This window comes from Nuphar pumila, chromosome 7 (assembly GCF_984573655.1).
Source record: "Nuphar pumila chromosome 7, dmNupPumi1.hap1.1, whole genome shotgun sequence".
Lineage (NCBI taxonomy): Eukaryota > Viridiplantae > Streptophyta > Magnoliopsida > Nymphaeales > Nymphaeaceae > Nuphar > Nuphar pumila.
In genome coordinates, this window is record NC_143255.1 from 1577263 (window position 1) to 1589630 (window position 12368).

Genomic DNA, 12368 nt, shown 5'->3' on the forward strand with positions numbered 1-12368 from the left:
TTGGTTAGGGTAAGACATTGAGCTGCTAGATGTCCCAACCCTTGACAATGAAAACAATGGGTTGCCTGATTTATGGAGTGAGTGTGTGACCTAGTATTATAGGTGGGTCTTAAATCCTTACCTTGCAGTAGGGATTTAGAGTTCACCGTTCCAACCTTGGATTATTCAACCTTAGATTCTTCAACCTTAGAGGAATAAATCACAACTCATTTTTTTCTTTAGAGTTTCCTCTACATTCATTTCATGCCATCTTGTTTCATCTATTATTTCTATCTTGCTACAATTAGATTCACTAGATAAATTAGAACGAAATTCACTAATGTACCTAGCAACCTATTGCTCTAGGATCTTCATAATTTGGACTCTTAACCCAAGATAGTGAAACTAACGATGAGCCAAACCCTACCATCAACTTATCCTTCTTGATATCATAGCTGAGACTAGTTGTTGTGGCACCTATTCGACCATCACCCGCGGGTCAGAAATGACCAGCGGGATGATTGGTCAGCTGCCAAAGGGCCTCCCTTGGTGTCATTGCAGTTGGGGTTTGGGGAGGTCTTTCGTAACCCCAAAACATGGGGTTTAACCCTATCTGAGTCATTGGGTGGGTAACCGGTTCACTTCTAAATGGGTTCCCCCTGTATCCCTTGACAGTACCAGTTTTGGATCAAGTACTGAATTTGCACTAGGTTCACAACCATAACCTGTTGATTAGGACTTTTTCCTAGGTCGCAAGCCCAGCTGTATTGGAATTAGATCCAAGAATGGCCCAAATAAACCATACTATAGTCGGGTTTGGTTCTAGATCCAATCCAAATCAAATCCCAACCTAATATTTTGGTCCAAATTAATTGAAACCAACACAGACTTAGCCTAATCAAGTGGGTGGTGGAGCATCCGGCCAATCCCCTTTATCTGAGCCTCAATGTTGGATCCTTGAGCATGCTTGAACACCAAACTTAAGGGTTAGAGTGCTTGGGCAGCAACAACAACGATCTATTCCATTACTCCCTTGAGGGTTTCTTCGAACACCTTTAATCCGACCATCCTTGTATCGCCGATGAGTACAACCACATTGGGAGCACTTTCATGGCAGGAAATGATCTCTATTGGAATTGGGTCATTACTGGGTAGTAGGGGGTTTCCCAACACAAAGGATGCCTCCCCTTAAGGTTGTTTGGCTACTGGCACCAGGATTGACAAATCTTGCAAACCTTCTCTGATTTTTTATTCAACTATGATTTCTTTTCTCTTTAATGCTTGCTCCTTGGGTGAGGAGGGCTCACACAAAACCCTTCAATTACGCTAACACGCATCTAAATCTTGCTCGCATGTCTTTTCTTAACTCATTTAGGGATTCATTTATACAATCATGCTTTTCATTTGATTTGCGCATACAGCTCTCCAATCATTAAACACGTGCATCTAACTATTTTATAGATCCTTCCACAAACTTCACAAGACGGTCATGATTGAGAAAAGCTACCAAAGCTCTGATACCAATTTGATGCAGGGATCAAGAGGATCGCTTGCAAACTTCATAGATTGATACCCAAACTACAAAAAACTATAATCTATGAAATAAAATCAAACAAAACAATAATAAAAATAATAAAAGCAGGGTTTCTCAATCTCTAGACTAACTCTCTCCTCTCTCAAAACAAATATATAGTCTCTCTCAAAAGATGAACCTAGATCTAGAATTGGTGGTAGGTCTAATGCATAGACCCAACGAACCAAGTTAGATATGAATCTAGCTAGGGAGGTGAAGGGCTAAATCTTTGCCTTCTTTGCCCCTTCATTGACCTACTAGATCTATGCATAAGTGGATCACCCTGACTAGTCTTCAGGTATGCAATGAGATCAAATTCAAGTTCCTTATCACCATGCATAGGGTTTAAATCTTGAACCGTAGCATGAGGACAAGAGACATCACACATCTGCTCTGTATCTCTCTCTCACCATGTTCGTGTTGTGAAGTCCTTTTTTGAGGGGGTCCTACTAAGCTAAGGACTTTTCACAAGAACAAACCAATTAAAGGACTTATCCATAATTAACTAGTCTTAACTAACAACTAAAACTAACAATTAAATAATTCAAGAACTAGGGGATGTCCTATAGGACTCTCTAGCATTGCATGCCCCCTAGGTGGACCCACTTCTGAATTTTCATGTCTCCTGGGCTTGACATGTGTTTGGCTTCTTCTTCTCTTGACTTGAACATTGGATCTTTGACTTGTTCCCCATTAGAGAAGACATATCAAATGTCATATCCTCACCCTGAGACCCACCCTATGTTGGTCGACCCCCAGAAGGTTCATAAAGTGATGTTTGGATCTTGGGCATTAGATCTAGATATTCTATCATACTTTGGATCGTAATAGATCTACTATGCTCTGACGTACCTTGCCCCCAAGGTCAAAAATTTAAGAATCTTCTTTTTAGGTCAAATTCTCACTCTCATGTGGCAGTGTCTTTGCCTCTATTGTTCCACTCTTCAAGATGTTTTTACATTATATGGTTGTACCTATGGAGTCTCTTGGTCTTCAGAATGCTAGTAGGTTAGGGCTCTCGATCCTCATCATGGAAAGCATCTACCACTGATGACAACTCTCCATGGAATGACTTAAGGCGAGACATGTGAAACACAAGGTGTATCCGCACCTCACTAGGTAGGGCTAGGCGGTAGGCTAGCTTTCGTACTCGTTCTTCAACACGATACAAACTAAAATACTTCTGTAAGAGTTTATGATAGTCTTGGGCAAAGAGGGTCTTTTGGCCTTTAGACCTCTTCTTCAACCAAACTCAATCTTTTATCTGAAACAACCTGTGTGAACGGCCTCTGTCATTGGGACTTAGTTATATTTTGCATCAAGGGAGTGAGGATCCTATATCGTGTTCTCAAGTCTCGATCAACTTCAGAAGATGTAGCACTCCTGTGCTCAAAGGCCTTCACAAATAGTAGTGAAAACCTATATAATGCCTCATAGAAAGGCATATCAATGGTTGAATAATGACTCGTATTGTAGGCATATTCCACCCACAAAAAGAACTGGAGCCATTTGTGTGGGTAGTCTCCCATGAAACACCGAAGATACATCTTAATTGCCTTGTTCACAATCTCTATTTGACCATTTATTTGTGGGTGATGAGTTATACTACAGTTCAGTTAGGTACCACTCAAAGAAATGTATGATGTCTAAAACTTACTCAGAAAAATTGAATCTCGATCACTGACCATGCTCTTGGGAAAACCAGGGAGCTTTACTATATGACTCACAAACTGGCATGCGACCAACTCGACAGAATACTCTATGGGTAGTGGGATGAAGTGTGCATATTTTAAAAAATGGTCCACTACTATCACAATCACTTCTTTTTGCTCATGCGAAGGTAGGGCTTCCACAAAATCCATGGATATGTCGAGTCAGGCATGCTCGAGAATAAGCAACAATCATAATAACTCGGGTAGTTTGATAGATTCGTATTTGTTTGACAATACCAAATACTTTCGCACACACTAGCAAATATATCCCTTCATACCTGATCAATAAAATAATGCTTTCAATTGCTGGTATGACTTGAACACCCCTCTGTATCCAGCATAAGGAGTATAATGCACTTCATGCAAAAGACTCTGGAGTATATCACTCTCAGGCAGAAGATAGATTTGTTCTTTATAGATTAGGACCTCACCTCTAACCGTGTGATTATGGTCTCTCCGAGTCAGAAGTCAACTCACTCACCAATTGTTGTATACCCTTGTGGCCCTTCTGGGCTGCACACTCTAGGTTTCAAACCAAACAATCAATACTGGTGAGAACCTACAAACTCTTCAAATCCTTTAGATATGGTGTCAACTGTAATATTCTCCATGCCCTTTCTATACTGGATTTTGAGGTCATATTCCATGAGCTTCGAACTTATTTATGTTGGCTAACTATGGTGACATGCTTCCTCATCAAGTACTTGAGGATCTAGGGGTAAGTATAAATCATGAATTTATGCCCTAAAAGGTATAAGTGTCACTTCTCCAAAGGTAATTGTGGCCAACATCTCCTTGTCATACATAGACAAGGGTCAGCTCATGTTTGATAGTGCATTGCTCATAAAAGCAATAAAGTGTTTCATGCATCAATCTCCATGGAAAATGCCTTAGAGAAGTCAAGCAAGACAAGAACTGGGGCCTGACATATTGCATTCTTCAGCCTCTCAAAAGCATCAATGGCCTTTTCAGACTATACAAAACTGACTAACACTAACTTTCTCAACATCAGCTTACATACATTATTCATAATAGCTTGGAATGTAGCTGGTGTGTTGGTCAAGCCAAACAACATCGCCATAAACTCATACAACCCATCGTGCATCGAAAAGGTTGACTTGTGTACATCCTCATAAACCATGAGCACCCAGTGGTAATCAGAACGATGATCTAGCTTCGTGGAGAATAATGTGTTGTGCAGCTTATCCAAAAGCTCCTGGATGACCAGGATTTGTAACTTATCATTTATTGTAATCTCATTAAGAACCCATTAACCAATACAAAATCTCTCAAAACCATCCTTTTTGTTCACCAACAAGACATGAGAAAAAGGGAATTACGCTAGGCCATATAATGCCCTAGCTCAATATCTCTCTCACTAATTTTTCAATCTCATCCTTTTGAGAGCGAGCATACTTGTAAGGCCAACTGACATGGGTTTTAAACCAGCCTTCAGGGGAATCATGTGGTCCTGAGATCTCATAGGTGGCAGTTTGTGTGGCTCAGCAAACTCAATCAAAATCATAGCATAATTGGCAGAAATGTCTACGAATCTGGGTCGGTCACAACTCTACTACTTGGGCGGTGAGCAAGTATGTTGCCTCGGTACCTTTTAACACCTTCAAGGCAAATTTGGGTTGAATTTCCTCCACTGAAGGAGGTCTGATGTCTACAAGGATAATCTCTTGTTCATTCTTCTAGAAAGTCATCTTCGTCACTATAAAATCCCATGCTACTTTCCCTAATGTACATAGTCAATACATTCCAAGTAGAACATCCACCCAATGAATAGGCAAAACATATAGGTCTACCACAAACTTAGCTTCTTAGAGCTTCAAACTCATGTCTAGGTAGACCTCCAAACACTTAAGATATGACTCATTCTCGACCATTACATCAAAAGTTAGATGCCCTTTGAACTTGCATCCAATTTCCCGAACACTCTCATGAATGAAGTTGTGGGTGCCATCGATATCAATGATCATATTCACCTCCTGAGTGCTCAAGTGACCATTGATTCACATGAAACTGAGTATGGTGACACTCAAGGAGCATGGAAAGCGATATCATCAGATGGCTCTCCCTTAATATCATCTTCTTGTCAAGCAAATTATCCTCATCATAATCACATTTCAATACCTGAAAGATGTAGTAGCACTTTCAAGTATGTCTCTTAAATCACTTTTCATTACAGTTGAAGCACAACCCCTTCTTGATCTTCTCTTCACGCTCAGTGTATGTAATCTTCTCAACCTTAGGGGCTGACATCACCACAATAGCTAGTATTGTTTTTTGTTGGCAATCAATGTCATGTTCTGCACATCAATAGGCCAGAAGCCTTTTCTAGTTTTTCTCTTGGAGTTTGGATATTTTGTAAGCCTCCTAAAGAGTATGAACAGTTGTAGCTAGGACCTCAATATGAAGATCCTCTTACAGCCCACCAATATAAGACTCCAACAAGGTCTCATCGTCTACCAATGGCAGAAGAGCACAGAGGTTCTCAAAAGTGGCCTTGTACTCCTCGAAGATACCCCTCTATTTCAAGTTCTTGAGCTTCACATAATGATTCACCAAGACTATGTGCTTTCACTGCTCCATAATCCACTCTATAAAGTCCTCCCAAGATGACTTGTCATGTATAATGCCTCACCTCTTATACCAGCATAATGCGCCACCCTCAAGATGAATGATTGCCTTAAAATATGCACTTCAGCTGGCACGTTGTGACAGGTAAAGAAGTGCTTGAGTTTAAAGATCTACTCATGCACATTCTCTCCTGCAAACATAGAGATCTCAAAATGAGGTTTTCTGCCTCGATGTTGGTCATGTGGTGTCTCATTAGAAGAGACTCGTTCTGGCACCTAAAATGGTCATCCTGGAAACTGACTCCCTAATTTGAGCCATAATTGAGAGTGCAGAGGTTTTTTATTCAATTAAGTAGGGTTGATATAGCCCTCTCGATATGCTCAAGCTTGGTGTTTATCTACGCAATCTTCTTGCACTGTCAAAAAAGTTTAGCTTGCATCTTCATGAAAAGAGCTTGAGCCTATTTTGCAAGATTGAGAGTTTTCTCACTTTTCTCAACCTATGGGGTTGGGGTATATCCATCTAGAGAACTTTGCTCTGATACCAACTTGTTGAACCCTTCTAGTATGAGCCCAATATAAGGGAGAGGATCGTTCCTACAATTTTAGTCCTTCGATACTAGGTCAAACATGGCTAAGGTGCAAGCATCTACTGGACATGATGGGATAGAGGCCTAAGGTTAACCATGGTGTAGGATGTAGGGGTTTTTGAAAAAGGACCTAAGGGAACAGAGAAATCGATAGGCTAAAAAAGACTTGAGAGGCTAATCATGATAGGATTTTGATTAGAGAATAGTAAAATATTTTGTTGGATGGTGGGAATGTTCAAACGGTAAAAACAAAGTTTTTTGGGTTAATTGTGTATATGTTGTTTTAGTTTTAAGGCTATGAAAAGCAAGATAGTCTTTGGGGCAATGTAACCTTCTGAAATCTCTGAAAGAAAAATGTGAAGGAATTGAGCCCTTTGTGTAAGCTGGATCCACCACCACACATGTGCACCAAGTGAAATCAAAGAGCAAGAAGAGAAGAAGACGATAGGAGAGGAAGGGACATCCAAGGGAAAGGAGAAAGAGAAGAGAAAAAGATAGTCGGACAACTAGGCTTTCTAAAAAAAACTCAATATATTATTCAATGCTTAATATGGTTCTTCAAAGCCTTCTAATATAGGAAGATCTTGGGTTGAGTCTTAATTACATAAAAAATCCACTAAGCGAGGACTCCAACTTAGCTAAGTACTTCTTACAAGAATAAACCAACTAAAAGACTTATTCTTAATTAACGAACCTTAACTAATAACTAAAACTAACAATTAACTAATTCAAGAACTAGTAGACATTTTATAAGACTGTCTAACATTACATGCTCCTTAGGTGGACCCTGCTCCTAAATTGTTATGCCTCCTAGGCTTGATACGTGTTCAATTTTTTTTTCTTTAGAGTTGAACTTTAGGTCTTTGACTTGTCCTTCATTAGAGAAGCCATGTCAGCTGCCACACTATAATCTTGGGACACATCTCGTACTGATCGACCCTTAGAGGGTTATAAAAATAATGTCGGATCCTGAGACACATCCTCTCATACTCTATATCGTAACATATCCTAATTATTTACAAGTGTTACATAAAGAAATTACAAAAGCCTGACCATCAACCGGCTTATCTTAACTTAATCAGGACCTGTTCCATGCGTCGCTGTTTTTTCTGAACTTGGCCTTTAGCCTTAAAAGTTTCATTTGAACCATAGTAACACTTATCGTTAATATTTGAATATTCCATTGCAGGAATTTTTGAAAGAATGTTGGTGTATGATACGTTATATGTACTAAATTTCAATATTCCATTGATCGGGGGAGGATCAGGTGCAATGTCATTGCACACTTCTATTGTGCCACTACACCTGATCGCCTTCCATCGTTTTTTGGGCTCCACAACTGACAGGCCCTATGTCCAAGATGAAGTTGATCGTGCAACTGTACACCATAGTCTACAAACCTTTTTTTTTTTTGGCAAAAATCATGTTTTTTCAAAAAGTCATGAGAAATTGAAATTTTTTCATAAATCTCACATTTTTTTGCAAAATATTGGCAATAAAAAATAAATTAGAAATATAAAAAATATTTTTTATAAGAAAATATTAACAAAAAATATTTAAAAATAAAAATACATGGTTTTCATGATAAATAGCCATTTAAAACGTAAATATCACATTTAAATTACAAGTATTTATGTTTTTTTCATAAATCTTACGAGAAATTGTCATTTTGAACTTTCAGGCAATTTTTCACAATATTATCGCAAGATTTTCATAAATCATAAATTTTGCAATATTTGTCACTATGCTGGAAACTGAAAGTGTGCAATCACATTGCACAGATCTTTTTTTTCATTGGGTGTATACTTGTATTCTTGTTCTTGCCCAAGCCAAACACTTCTCTCTCTCTCAGTATTATGTAAGCATATTATATATATATATATATATATATATATATATTATTTGCCGTGATTTTTTTAGAAAAACTTATTTTTTAAAAAATAATTTGAGATATTTCTTTGTCGAGAGTATCCAAGAACGAGATTTGTGATTATGATTTGGATTTGTTTGCCTATAAAAGACTCTTTTGAACCTATTCATTTTTTCCGTCCATCTTGGATCTCTCATTATAAAAGAGGGACATTAGTGGAGAAAGTTAATATGCAGATTAACAACCATCCAACATAGAGCCACTTACCCAAAAGCTGGACCACAGTGCATAAAAGCCTGTTTGGAATCTGTAGCTGGTGTGGGCGTTGAGTTTATGCATTTGAAGAAGTGGCAGCTGCCAAATCCATGATTTAGTGTAAATACAAAGAATATATGGCCTCATTTTCCATCCCAACGCCCAGATTCCAAACAGGACCACCAAAGTAGTTTGACTAAGATTTTTACCTCGAGACCACCAAATGCATAAACGCCCGTCTGATCACCGAGATTCCAAACAGGCAAGGTCTCCGTGGGGGTCGGATGGACAGCAGGCAAGGGTCGTGCACATGACCTTGCAGAATTAATGTTGTTTCATCAAGAAGAGCCAAAGTAATAATGCCAAGACCAACTATTCATCGACTTATATTTTCTTCAGATTTTTTATTCATGCACAGTTGCGGCCATATGCATGTATTGAGATGGAACTAAAACAAAAGGGAGAGAGATTCCTGCAGGTAGGGGTGCACACGAGCTGGGCTCGAGCCGAGCTGTGTCTCAAGAAGCTAGGCTCTGCTGAAGGGTATAGTGCTCAGGCTCGACTCGAGCTCGAAACCAAGCCTGAGCAGTCTTGTTCAAACTTGGCTTGTAGCTGAGCTTGGGTCAGCTCGAGTTAGCTGATGTTGAGCCGAGCTGGGTCAGCTCGTGATAGCTGAGCTTTAGTCGAAATCGACGTCGGCTGGAATTTCAAAAGGGTGATCGCGAAGCCCAAGCCAAAATTGAGTAAATTGGCTCAACCTATTGTCGCATTCTATGTTATTGGAACCAGAATGAACCTAGAAAATGGCTCTAATAAAACTAGTAATATCTGACATTATCTAGTTCTATAGGAAGGCTATCAACAAAGCTTATTGAAGGGAACAAAATAAAAGCTCAAAAGGGCAATAAGATAGACCGGCATAAATAAATATCGTGGGTAGCACGTTTTAAAGATTGCAAGAAAAACCTTGAGAAAACAAAAAATCAATTTTTTTTTCTAAGAAAAATATTAAACAATGCATAAATAGATAAATATACAAAGAAAGTAAAGGTACATTTTTCGATAATTGTACGACTCATGCAATATCTTCAAGAGGTTCATGGCTCTAACTAATCACGAAATGAAAGCACTAAAAAGACAAATATAAAATTTTCGTTCAAGAATTGAGTAAGTTTGATCTTTGAAGACCAAACTATTTAAAAAAAAGGCTAGACAATAAAAGATATTTCTTTTGTTATGACCATAGGGTCAACTGCCTTTTCAATAATTTTCTATATCATGACAACTTTTAAAAAGTTACTCAAAAAAAAAAATCCAAATATCTTAGTTTTTTGAATAATTAAGAAAATCGAGAACCTACTTGACTTCCTCTAACAACAGAAAGTCCAATCAAACTCTAGAGTCTAAGGACGATTCACATCTGCCATTTTAGAAATGTAAAACTGAGAAAAAATGGACAATACCAATATATGACAAAAATGGCTTATATAAAAGACATTAGAAGAGAAGACGGTCCCGTAAAATCCAATTAAAAAAACAAAACGATCTTCATATAGGCAATATTGATGAATAGAAGTATGCTAAACAACTGAGACAAAAAATCATAAATCAGGCAACCAAAAGCCTCACATGTTTTCATGGCTGTCCCTGCCAAGAAAAAACTTCTATTCATTAGATCAAATGGCAATGCATGCATTCTACCGTTTCAATATTTTGAGAAGAAAAACAAATACAAAAATGTAAACAATTTGCAGAATTTTTATATTAGCTGTATTTGTAAACTATGCATTTCGTATTATTTATCTTAGTATAGACCACAAAAAAGGAGCAGAAGAAAGAAACCAAAGTAAGTTGAATAGCAATGAATGAATGGATTTTTTGGCCAAGAAGAACAAAAACACAGAAATCAATCAATGCTTGAATAGAAAATATTAAAACCAATGAATCAACCTATCAATCTATGAATAAAAAAACAAAATATCTTATAAAGAGGTTAATATTCATAACTCTACAGAAGATCAGGAGGAAGGTCGCAAGTGCAACTCTTGGTCTTCTTGCCCAAAATGGCCTTGTGAGAAATACACCATGAGGGTGCCCTTCTGAAGCAGAGACATAAAAAGGCCATCAGATGCATGCAATAACTCCAACACAGAAGAAGAGGAAGGTGAAGAGAACGAAGAACAAAATGGGAGAGGATGAGTGAAGCCTTAGTCACCGCAATTGTCCACACACCTCTCCTCCACCCTGTTTAGTTTGATATCCATCAAACATTACCCAAATTCTGCAACTAGAGCGGAAGGGCAAGGGGGGAAGAGGGCACGCAGAGGCAGAGCGGAAGGGCAAGGGGGGTTATGGGGTAGAAATGGAGAAGTCTAACCGACTTCCATTTTCTTTAACCCTAATCCATGTATACACAATACAGTGTGTAACTGGATCCAAGTTCAATCAGTTCAGGCAAGCTCGAGCTTTAGCGAGCCTATACATGGGTACATGCTCGGCTCGTTTGTATGACCAAGCCTGTACCTTATGTATAGGCGCATTCATTTAAAGACTCGGGCACACATGAGTTGGGTTTAGCCCGAGCCGAGCTCGAACTAACACAACTCGTTGTGTACCCCTACTTGCAGGAATGTAAACGGGTCACACTCCGGTTGGGTCTAAGCATTATCTAGTTGAACTTACACTACAAGAAAATCATGGATTAGCGACGGCTTATATCCATCGTTAATCCGTCGCTAAGCCGTCGCTAAACAGTTTAGCGACGGATTAGCGATGGATAGAGGCCATCGCGAATTTTTGCTCGCTAATTAGCGAAAAAACTTATTTGTCGTTAATTCCGTCGCTAATTTGCGATAGATTAGCGACGGACATTATCCGTCGCTAATCCGTCACTAAATCTTAAAAAAAAATAAAAAAAAATGATCCCTGTCGGGCGGTATTCCGGCAGCAATAAGCCGGACTTATACCGCACCCGACAGGCATCGTCGTCCTCCGTGAACCGGCGTCGTCGTCCTCCGTGAACCGGCGTCACCGTCGTCCTCCGTGAACCGTCCTCCGTGAACCGATGCTCTCCGGCGTCGCCGTCCTCCATGAACCGGTGCCATCATCTTCCGTGAACCGGCGTCGCCGTCATCCTCCGTGAACCAGCGTCGCCGCCCTCCGTGAACCGGTGTTGTCCTCCTCCGTGAACTGGCGCCGACATCCTCCAGCGATCGCCGACCGTCCTTCGGCGTCGCCGTCCTCCTTGAATCGGTGCTCTCCGGCGTCGCCGTCCTCCGGTGCTCTCCGGCGTCGCCGTCCTCCATGAACCGGCGCCGTCATCTTCCGTGAACCGGCGTTGCCGTCATCCTCCGTGATTAACCAGCGTCGCCGTCCTCCGTGAACCGGCGTCTTCGTCCTCCGTGAACCGGCGCCGACGTCCTCCAGCTATCGCCGACCGTCCTCCGGCGTCGCCGTCCTCCACTCTCATGTACATGTTCTCCAACGCACTCTCCGACGTCGACGTCCTCCGAAGAAGTCGGTTTAAATCGAGCGCGATCGATTTAAATTTCGAAAGGGAGAGAGGGAAAATTTCGCACTCGGTTTAAATCGAAAATTAGCGAGGGATTTAGCGAGGGAATTTTTCCGTCGCTAATCCGTCGCTAATTAGCGACGGAAAAATTCCCTCGCTAAATCCCTCGCTAAAATGTTTTTCTGGTATTGAGAATTAGCGACGAAACAATTGTTGTCGTTAATCCATCGCTAATTAGCGATGGATTAACTAGAGAAAACTTTCATCGCTAATCCGTCGCTACTTAGCGACGG